Below are 19863 nucleotides of genomic sequence, written 5' to 3'. Positions count from 1 at the left end.
TCATGAGAGGAGTAGAAAAACATCAAAAATTTCAGTCCTGCATGATTCTACCAAGAAATGTGTGTTCATTGAAACCACTGGTTTTTGATAGTTTGGGCCCTATTGAATAATGAATGTTTTGAATTTTCTCCAAAAGTAAAGTAGTTGCAAACTCATCCTTTTAGAAACTTGTTTGGGCTGTTGAGAGGAGTAAAAAACCATCAAAAATTTCAATCCTGCATGATTCTACCAAGAAATGTGATTCTTCATTCAAAACGCTGGTTTTTGCTATTGGGCTCTATTGAATAATGAATGTTTTGAATTTTCTCCAAAAGTAAAGTAGTTGCAAACTCATGCTTTTAGAGACTTGTTTGGGCTCATGAGAGGAGTAGAAAAACATCAAAAATTTCAGTCCTGCATGATTCTACCAAGAAATGTGTGTTCATTCAAACCGCTGGTTTTTGATAGTTTGGGCCCTATGGAATAATGAATGTTTTGAATTTTCTCCAAAAGTAAAGTAGTTGCAAACTCATCCTTTTAGAAACTTGTTTGGGCTGTTGAGAGGAGTTAAAAACCATCAAAAATTTCAATCCTGCATGATTTTACCAAGAAATGTGATTCTTCATTCAAAACCTGATTTTTGCTATTGGGCTCTATTGAATAGTGAATGTTTTGAATTTTCTCCAAAAGTAAAGTACTTGCAAACTCATGCTTTTAGAGACTTGTTTGGGCTCATGAGAGGAGTAGAAAAACATCAAAAATTTCAGTCCTGCATGATTCTACCAAGAAATGTGTGTTCATTGAAACCACTGGTTTTTGATAGTTTGGGCCCTATTGAATAATGAATGTTTTGAATTTTCTCCAAAAGTAAAGTAGTTGCAAACTCATCCTTTTAGAAACTTGTTTGGGCTGTTGAGAGGAGTAAAAAACAATCAAAAATTTCAATCCTGCATGATTTTACCAAGAAATGTGATTCTTCATTCAAAACCTGATTTTTGCTATTGGGCTCTATTGAATAGTGAATGTTTTGAATTTTCTCCAAAAGTAAAGTAGTTGCAAACTCATGCTTTTAGAGACTTGTTTGGGCTCATGAGAGGAGTAGAAAAACATCAAAAATTTCAGTCCTGCATGATTCTACCAAGAAATGTGTGTTCATTCAAACCGCTGGTTTTTGATAGTTTGGGCCCTATTGAATAATGAATGTTTTGAATTTTCTCCAAAAGTAAAGTAGTTGCAAACTCATCCTTTTAGAAACTTGTTTGGGCTGTTGAGAGGAGTAAAAAACCATCAAAAATTTCAATCCTGCATGATTCTACCAAGAAATGTGATTCTTCATTCAAAACGCTGGTTTTTGCTATTGGGCTCTATTGAATAATGAATGTTTTGAATTTTCTCCAAAAGTAAAGTAGTTGCAAACTCATGCTTTTAGAGACTTGTTTGGGCTCATGAGAGGAGTAGAAAAACATCAAAAATTTCAGTCCTGCATGATTCTACCAAGAAATGTGTGTTCATTGAAACCACTGGTTTTTGATAGTTTGGGCCCTATTGAATAATGAATGTTTTGAATTTTCTCCAAAAGTAAAGTAGTTGCAAACTCATCCTTTTAGAAACTTGTTTGGGCTGTTGAGAGGAGTAAAAAACCATCAAAAATTTCAATCCTGCATGATTTTACCAAGAAATGTGATTCTTCATTCAAAACCTGATTTTTGCTATTGGGCTCTATTGAATAGTGAATGTTTTGAATTTTCTCCAAAAGTAAAGTACTTGCAAACTCATGCTTTTAGAGACTTGTTTGGGCTCATGAGAGGAGTAGAAAAACATCAAAAATTTCAGTCCTGCATGATTCTACCAAGAAATGTGTGTTCATTGAAACCACTGGTTTTTGATAGTTTGGGCCCTATTGAATAATGAATGTTTTGAATTTTCTCCAAAAGTAAAGTAGTTGCAAACTCATCCTTTTAGAAACTTTTTTTGGGCTGTTGAGAGGAGTAAAAAACCATCAAAAATTTCAATCTTGCATGATTCTACCAAGAAATGTGATTCTTCATTCAAAACGCTGGTTTTTGCTATTGGGCTCTATTGAATAATGAATGTTTTGAATTTTCTCCAAAAGTAAAGTAGTTGCAAACTCATGCTTTTAGAGACTTGTTTGGGCTCATGAGAGGAGTAGAAAAACATCAAAAATTTCAGTCCTGCATGATTCTACCAAGAAATGTGTGTTCATTTAAACCGCTGGTTTTTGATAGTTTGGGCCCTATTGAATAATGAATGTTTTGAATTTTCTCCAAAAGTAAAGTAGTTGCAAACTCATCCTTTTAGAAACTTGTTTGGGCTGTTGAGAGGAGTAAAAAACCATCAAAAATTTCAATCCTGCATGATTCTACCAAGAAATGTGATTCTTCATTCAAAACGCTGGTTTTTGCTATTGGGCTCTATTGAATAATGAATGTTTTGAATTTTCTCCAAAAGTAAAGTAGTTGCAAACTCATGCTTTTAGAGACTTGTTTGGGCTCATGAGAGGAGTAGAAAAACATCAAAAATTTCAGTCCTGCATGATTCTACCAAGAAATGTGTGTTCATTCAAACCGCTGGTTTTTGATAGTTTGGGCCCTATTGAATAATGAATGTTTTGAATTTTCTCCAAAAGTAAAGTAGTTGCAAACTCATCCTTTTAGAAACTTATTTGGGCTGTTGAGAGGAGGAAAAACCATCAAAAATTTCAATCCTGCATGATTTTACCAAGAAATGTGATTCTTCATTCAAAACCTGATTTTTGCTATTGGGCTCTATTGAATAGTGAATGTTTTGAATTTTCTCCAAAAGTAAAGTACTTGCAAACTCATGCTTTTAGAGACTTGTTTGGGCTCATGAGAGGAGTAGAAAAACATCAAAAATTTCAGTCCTGCATGATTCTACCAAGAAATGTGTGTTCACTGAAACCACTGGTTTTTGATAGTTTGGGCCCTATTGAATAATGAATGTTTTGAATTTTCTCCAAAAGTAAAGTAGTTGCAAACTCATCCTTTTAGAAACTTGTTTGGGCTGTTGAGAGGAGTAAAAAACAATCAAAAATTTCAATCCTGCATGATTTTACCAAGAAATGTGATTCTTCATTCAAAACCTGATTTTTGCTATTGGGCTCTATTGAATAGTGAATGTTTTGAATTTTCTCCAAAAGTAAAGTACTTGCAAACTCATGCTTTTAGAGACTTGTTTGGGCTCATGAGAGGAGTAGAAAAACATCAAAAATTTCAGTCCTGCATGATTCTACCAAGAAATGTGTGTTCATTGAAACCACTGGTTTTTGATAGTTTGGGCCCTATTGAATAATGAATGTTTTGAATTTTCTCCAAAAGTAAAGTAGTTGCAAACTCATCCTTTTAGAAACTTGTTTGGGCTGTTGAGAGGAGTAAAAAACCATCAAAAATTTCAATCCTGCATGATTTTACCAAGAAATGTGATTCTTCATTCAAAACCTGATTTTTGCTATTGGGCTCTATTGAATAGTGAATGTTTTGAATTTTCTCCAAAAGTAAAGTAGTTGCAAACTCATGCTTTTAGAGACTTGTTTGGGCTCATGAGAGGAGTAGAAAAACATCAAAAATTTCAGTCCTGCATGATTCTACCAAGAAATGTGTGTTCATTCAAACCGCTGGTTTTTGATAGTTTGGGCCCTATTGAATAATGAATGTTTTGAATTTTCTCCAAAAGTAAAGTAGTTGCAAACTCATCCTTTTAGAAACTTGTTTGGGCTGTTGAGAGGAGTAAAAAACCATCAAAAATTTCAATCCTGCATGATTCTACCAAGAAATGTGATTCTTCATTCAAAACGCTGGTTTTTGCTATTGGGCTCTATTGAATAATGAATGTTTTGAATTTTCTCCAAAAGTAAAGTAGTTGCAGACTCATGCTTTTAGAGACTTGTTTGGGCTCATGAGAGGAGTAGAAAAACATCAAAAATTTCAGTCCTGCATGATTCTACCAAGAAATGTGTGTTCATTCAAACCGCTGGTTTTTGATAGTTTGGGCCCTATGGAATAATGAATGTTTTGAATTTTCTCCAAAAGTAAAGTAGTTGCAAACTCATCCTTTTAGAAACTTGTTTGGGCTGTTGAGAGGAGTAAAAAACCATCAAAAATTTCAATCCTGCATGATTTTACCAAGAAATGTGATTCTTCATTCAAAACCTGATTTTTGCTATTGGGCTCTATTGAATAGTGAATGTTTTGAATTTTCTCCAAAAGTAAAGTACTTGCAAACTCATGCTTTTAGAGACTTGTTTGGGCTCATGAGAGGAGTAGAAAAACATCAAAAATTTCAGTCCTGCATGATTCTACCAAGAAATGTGTGTTCATTGAAACCACTGGTTTTTGATAGTTTGGGCCCTGCATGATTCTACCAAGAAATGTGTGTTCATTGAAACCACTGGTTTTTGATAGTTTGGGCCCTATTGAATAATGAATGTTTTGAATTTTCTCCAAAAGTAAAGTAGTTGCAAACTCATCCTTTTAGAAACTTGTTTGGGCTGTTGAGAGGAGTAAAAAACAATCAAAAATTTCAATCCTGCATGATTTTACCAAGAAATGTGATTCTTCATTCAAAACCTGATTTTTGCTATTGGGCTCTATTGAATAGTGAATGTTTTGAATTTTCTCCAAAAGTAAAGTAGTTGCAAACTCATGCTTTTAGAGACTTGTTTGGGCTCATGAGAGGAGTAGAAAAACATCAAAAATTTCAGTCCTGCATGATTCTACCAAGAAATGTGTGTTCATTCAAACCGCTGGTTTTTGATAGTTTGGGCCCTATTGAATAATGAATGTTTTGAATTTTCTCCAAAAGTAAAGTAGTTGCAAACTCATCCTTTTAGAAACTTGTTTGGGCTGTTGAGAGGAGTAAAAAACCATCAAAAATTTCAATCCTGCATGATTCTACCAAGAAATGTGATTCTTCATTCAAAACGCTGGTTTTTGCTATTGGGCTCTATTGAATAATGAATGTTTTGAATTTTCTCCAAAAGTAAAGTAGTTGCAAACTCATGCTTTTAGAGACTTGTTTGGGCTCATGAGAGGAGTAGAAAAACATCAAAAATTTCAGTCCTGCATGATTCTACCAAGAAATGTGTGTTCATTCAAACCGCTGGTTTTTGATAGTTTGGGCCCTATTGAATAATGAATGTTTTGAATTTTCTCCAAAAGTAAAGTAGTTGCAAACTCATCCTTTTAGAAACTTATTTGGGCTGTTGAGAGGAGTAAAAAACCATCAAAAATTTCAATCCTGCATGATTTTACCAAGAAATGTGATTCTTCATTCAAAACCTGATTTTTGCTATTGGGCTCTATTGAATAGTGAATGTTTTGAATTTTCTCCAAAAGTAAAGTACTTGCAAACTCATGCTTTTAGAGACTTGTTTGGGCTCATGAGAGGAGTAGAAAAACATCAAAAATTTCAGTCCTGCATGATTCTACCAAGAAATGTGTGTTCACTGAAACCACTGGTTTTTGATAGTTTGGGCCCTATTGAATAATGAATGTTTTGAATTTTCTCCAAAAGTAAAGTAGTTGCAAACTCATCCTTTTAGAAACTTGTTTGGGCTGTTGAGAGGAGTAAAAAACAATCAAAAATTTCAATCCTGCATGATTTTACCAAGAAATGTGATTCTTCATTCAAAACCTGATTTTTGCTATTGGGCTCTATTGAATAGTGAATGTTTTGAATTTTCTCCAAAAGTAAAGTACTTGCAAACTCATGCTTTTAGAGACTTGTTTGGGCTCATGAGAGGAGTAGAAAAACATCAAAAATTTCAGTCCTGCATGATTCTACCAAGAAATGTGTGTTCATTGAAACCACTGGTTTTTGATAGTTTGGGCCCTATTGAATAATGAATGTTTTGAATTTTCTCCAAAAGTAAAGTAGTTGCAAACTCATCCTTTTAGAAACTTGTTTGGGCTGTTGAGAGGAGTAAAAAACCATCAAAAATTTCAATCCTGCATGATTCTACCAAGAAATGTGATTCTTCATTCAAAACGCTGGTTTTTGCTATTGGGCTCTATTGAATAATGAATGTTTTAAATTTTCTCCAAAAGTAAAGTAGTTGCAAACTCATGCTTTTAGAGACTTGTTTGGGCTCATGAGAGGAGTAGAAAAACATCAAAAATTTCAGTCCTGCATGATTCTACCAAGAAATGTGTGTTCATTGAAACCGCTGGTTTTTGATAGTTTGGGCCCTATTGAATAATGAATGTTTTGAATTTTCTCCAAAACTAAAGTAGTTGCAAACTCATCCTTTTAGAAACTTGTTTGGGCTGTTGAGAGGAGTAAAAAACCATCAAAAATTTCAATCCTGCATGATTTTACCAAGAAATGTGATTCTTCATTCAAAACCTGATTTTTGCTATTGGGCTCTATTGAATAGTGAATGTTTTGAATTTTCTCCAAAAGTAAAGTAGTTGCAAACTCATGCTTTTAGAGACTTGTTTGGGCTCATGAGAGGAGTAGAAAAACATCAAAAATTTCAGTCCTGCATGATTCTACCAAGAAATGTGTGTTCATTCAAACCGCTGGTTTTTGATAGTTTGGGCCCTATTGAATAATGAATGTTTTGAATTTTCTCCAAAAGTAAAGTAGTTGCAAACTCATCCTTTTAGAAACTTGTTTGGGCTGTTGAGAGGAGTAAAAAACCATCAAAAATTTCAATCCTGCATGATTCTACCAAGAAATGTGATTCTTCATTCAAAACGCTGGTTTTTGCTATTGGGCTCTATTGAATAATGAATGTTTTGAATTTTCTCCAAAAGTAAAGTAGTTGCAAACTCATGCTTTTAGAGACTTGTTTGGGCTCATGAGAGGAGTAGAAAAACATCAAAAATTTCAGTCCTGCATGATTCTACCAAGAAATGTGTGTTCATTCAAACCGCTGGTTTTTGATAGTTTGGGCCCTATGGAATAATGAATGTTTTGAATTTTCTCCAAAAGTAAAGTAGTTGCAAACTCATCCTTTTAGAAACTTGTTTGGGCTGTTGAGAGGAGTAAAAAACCATCAAAAATTTCAATCCTGCATGATTTTACCAAGAAATGTGATTCTTCATTCAAAACCTGATTTTTGCTATTGGGCTCTATTGAATAGTGAATGTTTTGAATTTTCTCCAAAAGTAAAGTACTTGCAAACTCATGCTTTTAGAGACTTGTTTGGGCTCATGAGAGGAGTAGAAAAACATCAAAAATTTCAGTCCTGCATGATTCTACCAAGAAATGTGTGTTCATTGAAACCACTGGTTTTTGATAGTTTGGGCCCTGCATGATTCTACCAAGAAATGTGTGTTCATTGAAACCACTGGTTTTTGATAGTTTGGGCCCTATTGAATAATGAATGTTTTGAATTTTCTCCAAAAGTAAAGTAGTTGCAAACTCATCCTTTTAGAAACTTGTTTGGGCTGTTGAGAGGAGTAAAAAACAATCAAAAATTTCAATCCTGCATGATTTTACCAAGAAATGTGATTCTTCATTCAAAACCTGATTTTTGCTATTGGACTCTATTGAATAGTGAATGTTTTGAATTTTCTCCAAAAGTAAAGTAGTTGCAAACTCATGCTTTTAGAGACTTGTTTGGGCTCATGAGAGGAGTAGAAAAACATCAAAAATTTCAGTCCTGCATGATTCTACCAAGAAATGTGTGTTCATTCAAACCGCTGGTTTTTGATAGTTTGGGCCCTATTGAATAATGAATGTTTTGAATTTTCTCCAAAAGTAAAGTAGTTGCAAACTCATCCTTTTAGAAACTTGTTTGGGCTGTTGAGAGGAGTAAAAACCATCAAAAATTTCAATCCTGCATGATTCTACCAAGAAATGTGATTCTTCATTCAAAATGCTGGTTTTTGCTATTGGGCTCTATTGAATAATGAATGTTTTGAATTTTCTCCAAAAGTAAAGTAGTTGCAAACTCATGCTTTTAGAGACTTGTTTGGGCTCATGAGAGGAGTAGAAAAACATCAAAAATTTCAGTCCTGCATGATTCTACCAAGAAATGTGTGTTCATTGAAACCACTGGTTTTTGATAGTTTGGGCCCTATTGAATAATGAATGTTTTGAATTTTCTCCAAAAGTAAAGTAGTTGCAAACTCATCCTTTTAGAAACTTGTTTGGGCTGTTGAGAGGAGTAAAAAACCATCAAAAATTTCAATCCTGCATGATTTTACCAAGAAATGTGATTCTTCATTCAAAACCTGATTTTTGCTATTGGGCTCTATTGAATAGTGAATGTTTTGAATTTTCTCCAAAAGTAAAGTACTTGCAAACTCATGCTTTTAGAGACTTGTTTGGGCTCATGAGAGGAGTAGAAAAACATCAAAAATTTCAGTCCTGCATGATTCTACCAAGAAATGTGTGTTCATTGAAACCACTGGTTTTTGATAGTTTGGGCCCTATTGAATAATGAATGTTTTGAATTTTCTCCAAAAGTAAAGTAGTTGCAAACTCATCCTTTTAGAAACTTTTTTTGGGCTGTTGAGAGGAGTAAAAAACCATCAAAAATTTCAATCTTGCATGATTCTACCAAGAAATGTGATTCTTCATTCAAAACGCTGGTTTTTGCTATTGGGCTCTATTGAATAATGAATGTTTTGAATTTTCTCCAAAAGTAAAGTAGTTGCAAACTCATGCTTTTAGAGACTTGTTTGGGCTCATGAGAGGAGTAGAAAAACATCAAAAATTTCAGTCCTGCATGATTCTACCAAGAAATGTGTGTTCATTGAAACCGCTGGTTTTTGATAGTTTGGGCCCTATTGAATAATGAATGTTTTGAATTTTCTCCAAAAGTAAAGTAGTTGCAAACTCATCCTTTTAGAAACTTGTTTGGGCTGTTGAGAGGAGTAAAAAACCATCAAAAATTTCAATCCTGCATGATTCTACCAAGAAATGTGATTCTTCATTCAAAACGCTGGTTTTTGCTATTGGGCTCTATTGAATAATGAATGTTTTGAATTTTCTCCAAAAGTAAAGTAGTTGCAAACTCATGCTTTTAGAGACTTGTTTGGGCTCATGAGAGGAGTAGAAAAACATCAAAAATTTCAGTCCTGCATGATTCTACCAAGAAATGTGTGTTCATTCAAACCGCTGGTTTTTGATAGTTTGGGCCCTATGGAATAATGAATGTTTTGAATTTTCTCCAAAAGTAAAGTAGTTGCAAACTCATCCTTTTAGAAACTTGTTTGGGCTGTTGAGAGGAGTAAAAAACCATCAAAAATTTCAATCCTGCATGATTTTACCAAGAAATGTGATTCTTCATTCAAAACCTGATTTTTGCTATTGGGCTCTATTGAATAGTGAATGTTTTGAATTTTCTCCAAAAGTAAAGTACTTGCAAACTCATGCTTTTAGAGACTTGTTTGGGCTCATGAGAGGAGTAGAAAAACATCAAAAATTTCAGTCCTGCATGATTCTACCAAGAAATGTGTGTTCATTGAAACCACTGGTTTTTGATAGTTTGGGCCCTATTGAATAATGAATGTTTTGAATTTTCTCCAAAAGTAAAGTAGTTGCAAACTCATCCTTTTAGAAACTTGTTTGGGCTGTTGAGAGGAGTAAAAAACCATCAAAAATTTCAATCCTGCATGATTCTACCAAGAAATGTGATTCTTCATTCAAAACGCTGGTTTTTGCTATTGGGCTCTATTGAATAATGAATGTTTTGAATTTTCTCCAAAAGTAAAGTAGTTGCAAACTCATGCTTTTAGAGACTTGTTTGGGCTCATGAGAGGAGTAGAAAAACATCAAAAATTTCAGTCCTGCATGATTCTACCAAGAAATGTGTGTTCATTGAAACCGCTGGTTTTTGATAGTTTGGGCCCTATTGAATAATGAATGTTTTGAATTTTCTCCAAAAGTAAAGTAGTTGCAAACTCATCCTTTTAGAAACTTGTTTGGGCTGTTGAGAGGAGTAAAAAACCATCAAAAATTTGAATCCTGCATGATTTTACCAAGAAATGTGATTCTTCATTCAAAACCTGATTTTTGCTATTGGGCTCTATTGAATAGTGAATGTTTTGAATTTTCTCCAAAAGTAAAGTAGTTGCAAACTCATGCTTTTAGAGACTTGTTTGGGCTCATGAGAGGAGTAGAAAAACATCAAAAATTTCAGTCCTGCATGATTCTACCAAGAAATGTGTGTTCATTCAAACCGCTGGTTTTTGATAGTTTGGGCCCTATTGAATAATGAATGTTTTGAATTTTCTCCAAAAGTAAAGTAGTTGCAAACTCATCCTTTTAGAAACTTGTTTGGGCTGTTGAGAGGAGTAAAAAACCATCAAAAATTTCAATCCTGCATGATTCTACCAAGAAATGTGATTCTTCATTCAAAACGCTGGTTTTTGCTATTGGGCTCTATTGAATAATGAATGTTTTGAATTTTCTCCAAAAGTAAAGTAGTTGCAAACTCATGCTTTTAGAGACTTGTTTGGGCTCATGAGAGGAGTAGAAAAACATCAAAAATTTCAGTCCTGCATGATTCTACCAAGAAATGTGTGTTCATTGAAACCACTGGTTTTTGATAGTTTGGGCCCTATTGAATAATGAATGTTTTGAATTTTCTCCAAAAGTAAAGTAGTTGCAAACTCATCCTTTTAGAAACTTGTTTGGGCTGTTGAGAGGAGTAAAAAACCATCAAAAATTTCAATCCTGCATGATTTTACCAAGAAATGTGATTTTTCATTCAAAACCTGATTTTTGCTATTGGGCTCTATTGAATAGTGAATGTTTTGAATTTTCTCCAAAAGTAAAGTACTTGCAAACTCATGCTTTTAGAGACTTGTTTGGGCTCATGAGAGGAGTGGAAAAACATCAAAAATTTCAGTCCTGCATGATTCTACCAAGAAATGTGTGTTCATTGAAACCACTGGTTTTTGATAGTTTGGGCCCTATTGAATAATGAATGTTTTGAATTTTCTCCAAAAGTAAAGTAGTTGCAAACTCATCCTTTTACAAACTTGTTTGGGCTGTTGAGAGGAGTAAAAAACCATCAAAAATTTCAATCCTGCATGATTCTACCAAGAAATGTGATTCTTCATTCAAAACGCTGGTTTTTGCTATTGGGCTCTATTGAATAATGAATGTTTTGAATTTTCTCCAAAAGTAAAGTAGTTGCAAACTCATGCTTTTAGAGACTTGTTTGGGCTCATGAGAGGAGTAGAAAAACATCAAAAATTTCAGTCCTGCATGATTCTACCAAGAAATGTGTGTTCATTGAAACCGCTGGTTTTTGATAGTTTGGGCCCTATTGAATAATGAATGTTTTGAATTTTCACCAAAAGTAAAGTAGTTGCAAACTCATCCTTTTAGAAACTTGTTTGGGCTGTTGAGAGGAGTAAAAAACCATCAAAAATTTCAATCCTGCATGATTTTACCAAGAAATGTGATTCTTCATTCAAAACCTGATTTTTGCTATTGGGCTCTATTGAATAGTGAATGTTTTGAATTTTCTCCAAAAGTAAAGTAGTTGCAAACTCATGCTTTTAGAGACTTGTTTGGGCTCATGAGAGGAGTAGAAAAACATCAAAAATTTCAGTCCTGCATGATTCTACCAAGAAATGTGTGTTCATTCAAACCGCTGGTTTTTGATAGTTTGGGCCCTATTGAATAATGAATGTTTTGAATTTTCTCCAAAAGTAAAGTAGTTGCAAACTCATCCTTTTAGAAACTTGTTTGGGCTGTTGAGAGGAGTAAAAAACCATCAAAAATTTCAATCCTGCATGATTCTACCAAGAAATGTGATTCTTCATTCAAAACGCTGGTTTTTGCTATTGGGCTCTATTGAATAATGAATGTTTTGAATTTTCTCCAAAAGTAAAGTAGTTGCAAACTCATGCTTTTAGAGACTTGTTTGGGCTCATGAGAGGAGTAGAAAAACATCAAAAATTTCAGTCCTGCATGATTCTACCAGGAAATGTGTGTTCATTCAAACCGCTGGTTTTTGATAGTTTGGGCCCTATGGAATAATGAATGTTTTGAATTTTCTCCAAAAGTAAAGTAGTTGCAAACTCATCCTTTTAGAAACTTGTTTGGGCTGTTGAGAGGAGTAAAAAACCATCAAAAATTTCAATCCTGCATGATTTTACCAAGAAATGTGATTCTTCATTCAAAACCTGATTTTTGCAATTGGGCTCTATTGAATAGTGAATGTTTTGAATTTTCTCCAAAAGTAAAGTACTTGCAAACTCATGCTTTTAGAGACTTGTTTGGGCTCATGAGAGGAGTAGAAAAACATCAAAAATTTCAGTCCTGCATGATTCTACCAAGAAATGTGTGTTCATTGAAACCACTGGTTTTTGATAGTTTGGGCCCTATTGAATAATGAATGTTTTGAATTTTCTCCAAAAGTAAAGTAGTTGCAAACTCATCCTTTTAGAAACTTGTTTGGGCTGTTGAGAGGAGTAAAAAACAATCAAAAATTTCAATCCTGCATGATTTTACCAAGAAATGTGATTCTTCATTCAAAACCTGATTTTTGCTATTGGGCTCTATTGAATAGTGAATGTTTTGAATTTTCTTCAAAAGAAAAGTAGTTGCAAACTCATGCTTTTAGAGACTTGTTTGGGCTCATGAGAGGAGTAGAAAAACATCAAAAATTTCAGTCCTGCATGATTCTACCAAGAAATGTGTGTTCATTCAAACCGCTGGTTTTTGATAGTTTGGGCCCTATTGAATAATGAATGTTTTGAATTTTCTCCAAAAGTAAAGTAGTTGCAAACTCATCCTTTTAGAAACTTGTTTGGGCTGTTGAGAGGAGTAAAAAACCATCAAAAATTTCAATCCTGCATGATTCTACCAAGAAATGTGATTCTTCATTCAAAACGCTGGTTTTTGCTATTGGGCTCTATTGAATAATGAATGTTTTGAATTTTCTCCAAAAGTAAAGTAGTTGCAAACTCATGCTTTTAGAGACTTGTTTGGGCTCATGAGAGGAGTAGAAAAACATCAAAAATTTCAGTCCTGCATGATTCTACCAAGAAATGTGTGTTCATTGAAACCACTGGTTTTTGATAGTTTGGGCCCTATTGAATAATGAATGTTTTGAATTTTCTCCAAAAGTAAAGTAGTTGCAAACTCATCCTTTTAGAAACTTGTTTGGGCTGTTGAGAGGAGTAAAAAACCATCAAAAATTTCAATCCTGCATGATTTTACCAAGAAATGTGATTCTTCATTCAAAACCTGATTTTTGCTATTGGGCTCTATTGAATAGTGAATGTTTTGAATTTTCTCCAAAAGTAAAGTACTTGCAAACTCATGCTTTTAGAGACTTGTTTGGGCTCATGAGAGGAGTAGAAAAACATCAAAAATTTCAGTCCTGCATGATTCTACCAAGAAATGTGTGTTCATTGAAACCACTGGTTTTTGATAGTTTGGGCCCTATTGAATAATGAATGTTTTGAATTTTCTCCAAAAGTAAAGTAGTTGCAAACTCATCCTTTTAGAAACTTTTTTTGGGCTGTTGAGAGGAGTAAAAAACCATCAAAAATTTCAATCTTGCATGATTCTACCAAGAAATGTGATTCTTCATTCAAAACGCTGGTTTTTGCTATTGGGCTCTATTGAATAATGAATGTTTTGAATTTTCTCCAAAAGTAAAGTAGTTGCAAACTCATGCTTTTAGAGACTTGTTTGGGCTCATGAGAGGAGTAGAAAAACATCAAAAATTTCAGTCCTGCATGATTCTACCAAGAAATGTGTGTTCATTGAAACCACTGGTTTTTGATAGTTTGGGCCCTATTGAATAATGAATGTTTTGAATTTTCTCCAAAAGTAAAGTAGTTGCAAACTCATCCTTTTAGAAACTTGTTTGGGCTGTTGAGAGGAGTAAAAAACAATCAAAAATTTCAATCCTGCATGATTTTACCAAGAAATGTGATTCTTCATTCAAAACCTGATTTTTGCTATTGGGCTCTATTGAATAGTGAATGTTTTGAATTTTCTCCAAAAGTAAAGTAGTTGCAAACTCATGCTTTTAGAGACTTGTTTGGGCTCATGAGAGGAGTAGAAAAACATCAAAAATTTCAGTCCTGCATGATTCTACCAAGAAATGTGTGTTCATTCAAACCGCTGGTTTTTGATAGTTTGGGCCCTATTGAATAATGAATGTTTTGAATTTTCTCCAAAAGTAAAGTAGTTGCAAACTCATCCTTTTAGAAACTTGTTTGGGCTGTTGAGAGGAGTAAAAAACCATCAAAAATTTCAATCCTGCATGATTCTACCAAGAAATGTGATTCTTCATTCAAAACGCTGGTTTTTGCTATTGGGCTCTATTGAATAATGAATGTTTTGAATTTTCTCCAAAAGTAAAGTAGTTGCAAACTCATGCTTTTAGAGACTTGTTTGGGCTCATGAGAGGAGTAGAAAAACATCAAAAATTTCAGTCCTGCATGATTCTACCAAGAAATGTGTGTTCATTGAAACCACTGGTTTTTGATAGTTTGGGCCCTATTGAATAATGAATGTTTTGAATTTTCTCCAAAAGTAAAGTAGTTGCAAACTCATCCTTTTAGAAACTTGTTTGGGCTGTTGAGAGGAGTAAAAAACCATCAAAAATTTCAATCCTGCATGATTCTACCAAGAAATGTGATTCTTCATTCAAAACGCTGGTTTTTGCTATTGGGCTCTATTGAATAATGAATGTTTTGCATTTTCTCCAAAAGTAAAGTAGTTGCAAACTCATGCTTTTAGAGACTTGTTTGGGCTCATGAGAGGAGTAGAAAAACATCAAAAATTTCAGTCCTGCATGATTCTACCAAGAAATGTGTGTTCATTGAAACCGCTGGTTTTTGATAGTTTGGGCCCTATTGAATAATGAATGTTTTGAATTTTCTCCAAAAGTAAAGTAGTTGCAAACTCATCCTTTTAGAAACTTGTTTGGGCTGTTGAGAGGAGTAAAAAACCATCAAAAATTTCAATCCTGCATGATTTTACCAAGAAATGTGATTCTTCATTCAAAACCTGATTTTTGCTATTGGGCTCTATTGAATAGTGAATGTTTTGAATTTTCTCCAAAAGTAAAGTAGTTGCAAACTCATGCTTTTAGAGACTTGTTTGGGCTCATGAGAGGAGTAGAAAAACATCAAAAATTTCAGTCCTGCATGATTCTACCAAGAAATGTGTGTTCATTCAAACCGCTGGTTTTTGATAGTTTGGGCCCTATTGAATAATGAATGTTTTGAATTTTCTCCAAAAGTAAAGTAGTTGCAAACTCATCCTTTTAGAAACTTGTTTGGGCTGTTGAGAGGAGTAAAAAACCATCAAAAATTTCAATCCTGCATGATTCTACCAAGAAATGTGATTCTTCATTCAAAACGCTGGTTTTTGCTATTGGGCTCTATTGAATAATGAATGTTTTGAATTTTCTCCAAAAGTAAAGTAGTTGCAAACTCATGCTTTTAGAGACTTGTTTGGGCTCATGAGAGGAGTAGAAAAACATCAAAAATTTCAGTCCTGCATGATTCTACCAAGAAATGTGTGTTCATTCAAACCGCTGGTTTTTGATAGTTTGGGCCCTATGGAATAATGAATGTTTTGAATTTTCTCCAAAAGTAAAGTAGTTGCAAACTCATCCTTTTAGAAACTTGTTTGGGCTGTTGAGAGGAGTAAAAAACCATCAAAAATTTCAATCCTGCATGATTTTACCAAGAAATGTGATTCTTCATTCAAAACCTGATTTTTGCTATTGGGCTCTATTGAATAGTGAATGTTTTGAATTTTCTCCAAAAGTAAAGTACTTGCAAACTCATGCTTTTAGAGACTTGTTTGGGCTCATGAGAGGAGTAGAAAAACATCAAAAATTTCAGTCCTGCATGATTCTACCAAGAAATGTGTGTTCATTGAAACCACTGGTTTTTGATAGTTTGGGCCCTGCATGATTCTACCAAGAAATGTGTGTTCATTGAAACCACTGGTTTTTGATAGTTTGGGCCCTATTGAATAATGAATGTTTTGAATTTTCTCCAAAAGTAAAGTAGTTGCAAACTCATCCTTTTAGAAACTTGTTTGGGCTGTTGAGAGGAGTAAAAAACAATCAAAAATTTCAATCCTGCATGATTTTACCAAGAAATGTGATTCTTCATTCAAAACCTGATTTTTGCTATTGGGCTCTATTGAATAGTGAATGTTTTGAATTTTCTCCAAAAGTAAAGTAGTTGCAAACTCATGCTTTTAGAGACTTGTTTGGGCTCATGAGAGGAGTAGAAAAACATCAAAAATTTCAGTCCTGCATGATTCTACCAAGAAATGTGTGTTCATTCAAACCGCTGGTTTTTGATAGTTTGGGCCCTATTGAATAATGAATGTTTTGAATTTTCTCCAAAAGTAAAGTAGTTGCAAACTCATCCTTTTAGAAACTTGTTTGGGCTGTTGAGAGGAGTAAAAAACCATCAAAAATTTCAATCCTGCATGATTCTACCAAGAAATGTGATTCTTCATTCAAAACGCTGGTTTTTGCTATTGGGCTCTATTGAATAATGAATGTTTTGAATTTTCTCCAAAAGTAAAGTAGTTGCAAACTCATGCTTTTAGAGACTTGTTTGGGCTCATGAGAGGAGTAGAAAAACATCAAAAATTTCAGTCCTGCATGATTCTACCAAGAAATGTGTGTTCATTCAAACCGCTGGTTTTTGATAGTTTGGGCCCTATGGAATAATGAATGTTTTGAATTTTCTCCAAAAGTAAAGTAGTTGCAAACTCATCCTTTTAGAAACTTGTTTGGGCTGTTGAGAGGAGTAAAAAACCATCAAAAATTTCAATCCTGCATGATTTTACCAAGAAATGTGATTCTTCATTCAAAACCTGATTTTTGCTATTGGGCTCTATTGAATAGTGAATGTTTTGAATTTTCTCCAAAAGTAAAGTACTTGCAAACTCATGCTTTTAGAGACTTGTTTGGGCTCATGAGAGGAGTAGAAAAACATCAAAAATTTCAGTCCTGCATGATTCTACCAAGAAATGTGTGTTCATTGAAACCACTGGTTTTTGATAGTTTGGGCCCTATTGAATAATGAATGTTTTGAATTTTCTCCAAAAGTAAAGTAGTTGCAAACTCATCCTTTTAGAAACTTGTTTGGGCTGTTGAGAGGAGTAAAAAACCATCAAAAATTTCAATCCTGCATGATTCTACCAAGAAATGTGATTCTTCATTCAAAACGCTGGTTTTTGCTATTGGGCTCTATTGAATAATGAATGTTTTGAATTTTCTCCAAAAGTAAAGTAGTTGCAAACTCATGCTTTTAGAGACTTGTTTGGGCTCATGAGAGGAGTAGAAAAACATCAAAAATTTCAGTCCTGCATGATTCTACCAAGAAATGTGTGTTCATTGAAACCGCTGGTTTTTGATAGTTTGGGCCCTATTGAATAATGAATGTTTTGAATTTTCTCCAAAAGTAAAGTAGTTGCAAACTCATCCTTTTAGAAACTTGTTTGGGCTGTTGAGAGGAGTAAAAAACCATCAAAAATTTCAATCCTGCATGATTCTACCAAGAAATGTGATTCTTCATTCAAAACGCTGGTTTTTGCTATTGGGCTCTATTGAATAATGAATGTTTTGAATTTTCTCCAAAAGTAAAGTAGTTGCAAACTCATGCTTTTAGAGACTTGTTTGGGCTCATGAGAGGAGTAGAAAAACATCAAAAATTTCAGTCCTGCATGATTCTACCAAGAAATGTGTGTTCATTGAAACCACTGGTTTTTGATAGTTTGGGCCCTATTGAATAATGAATGTTTTGAATTTTCTCCAAAAGTAAAGTAGTTGCAAACTCATCCTTTTAGAAACTTGTTTGGGCTGTTGAGAGGAGTAAAAAACCATCAAAAATTTCAATCCTGCATGATTTTACCAAGAAATGTGATTCTTCATTCAAAACCTGATTTTTGCTATTGGGCTCTGTTGAATAGTGAATGTTTTGAATTTTCTCCAAAAGTAAAGTACTTGCAAACTCATGCTTTTAGAGACTTGTTTGGGCTCATGAGAGGAGTAGAAAAACATCAAAAATTTCAGTCCTGCATGATTCTACCAAGAAATGTGTGTTCATTGAAACCACTGGTTTTTGATAGTTTGGGCCCTATTGAATAATGAATGTTTTGAATTTTCTCCAAAAGTAAAGTAGTTGCAAACTCATCCTTTTAGAAACTTGTTTGGGCTGTTGAGAGGAGTAAAAAACCATCAAAAATTTCAATCCTGCATGATTCTACCAAGAAATGTGATTCTTCATTCAAAACGCTGGTTTTTGCTATTGGGCTCTATTGAATAATGAATGTTTTGAATTTTCTCCAAAAGTAAAGTAGTTGCAAACTCATGCTTTTAGAGACTTGTTTGGGCTCATGAGAGGAGTAGAAAAACATCAAAAATTTCAGTCCTGCATGATTCTACCAAGAAATGTGTGTTCATTGAAACCGCTGGTTTTTGATAGTTTGGGCCCTATTGAATAATGAATGTTTTGAATTTTCACCAAAAGTAAAGTAGTTGCAAACTCATCCTTTTAGAAACTTGTTTGGGCTGTTGAGAGGAGTAAAAAACCATCAAAAATTTCAATCCTGCATGATTTTACCAAGAAATGTGATTCTTCATTCAAAACCTGATTTTTGCTATTGGGCTCTATTGAATAGTGAATGTTTTGAATTTTCTCCAAAAGTAAAGTAGTTGCAAACTCATGCTTTTAGAGACTTGTTTGGGCTCATGAGAGGAGTAGAAAAACATCAAAAATTTCAGTCCTGCATGATTCTACCAAGAAATGTGTGTTCATTCAAACCGCTGGTTTTTGATAGTTTGGGCCCTATTGAATAATGAATGTTTTGAATTTTCTCCAAAAGTAAAGTAGTTGCAAACTCATCCTTTTAGAAACTTGTTTGGGCTGTTGAGAGGAGTAAAAAACCATCAAAAATTTCAATCCTGCATGATTCTACCAAGAAATGTGATTCTTCATTCAAAACGCTGGTTTTTGCTATTGGGCTCTATTGAATAATGAATGTTTTGAATTTTCTCCAAAAGTAAAGTAGTTGCAAACTCATGCTTTTAGAGACTTGTTTGGGCTCATGAGAGGAGTAGAAAAACATCAAAAATTTCAGTCCTGCATGATTCTACCAAGAAATGTGTGTTCATTCAAACCGCTGGTTTTTGATAGTTTGGGCCCTATGGAATAATGAATGTTTTGAATTTTCTCCAAAAGTAAAGTAGTTGCAAACTCATCCTTTTAGAAACTTGTTTGGGCTGTTGAGAGGAGTTAAAAACCATCAAAAATTTCAATCCTGCATGATTTTACCAAGAAATGTGATTCTTCATTCAAAACCTGATTTTTGCTATTGGGCTCTATTGAATAGTGAATGTTTTGAATTTTCTCCAAAAGTAAAGTACTTGCAAACTCATGCTTTTAGAGACTTGTTTGGGCTCATGAGAGGAGTAGAAAAACATCAAAAATTTCAGTCCTGCATGATTCTACCAAGAAATGTGTGTTCATTGAAACCACTGGTTTTTGATAGTTTGGGCCCTATTGAATAATGAATGTTTTGAATTTTCTCCAAAAGTAAAGTAGTTGCAAACTCATCCTTTTAGAAACTTGTTTGGGCTGTTGAGAGGAGTAAAAAACCATCAAAAATTTCAATCCTGCATGATTCTACCAAGAAATGTGATTCTTCATTCAAAACGCTGGTTTTTGCTATTGGGCTCTATTGAATAATGAATGTTTTGAATTTTCTCCAAAAGTAAAGTAGTTGCAAACTCATGCTTTTAGAGACTTGTTTGGGCTCATGAGAGGAGTAGAAAAACATCAAAAATTTCAGTCCTGCATGATTCTACCAAGAAATGTGTGTTCATTCAAACCGCTGGTTTTTGATAGTTTGGGCCCTATGGAATAATGAATGTTTTGAATT

This window comes from Dendrobates tinctorius, unplaced genomic scaffold, assembly GCF_039654945.1.
Source record: "Dendrobates tinctorius isolate UK_male_01 unplaced genomic scaffold, ASM3965494v1 ptg000109l, whole genome shotgun sequence".
Classification (NCBI taxonomy): Eukaryota; Metazoa; Chordata; class Amphibia; order Anura; family Dendrobatidae; genus Dendrobates; species Dendrobates tinctorius.
This window is presented reverse-complemented; position numbering follows the sequence as displayed.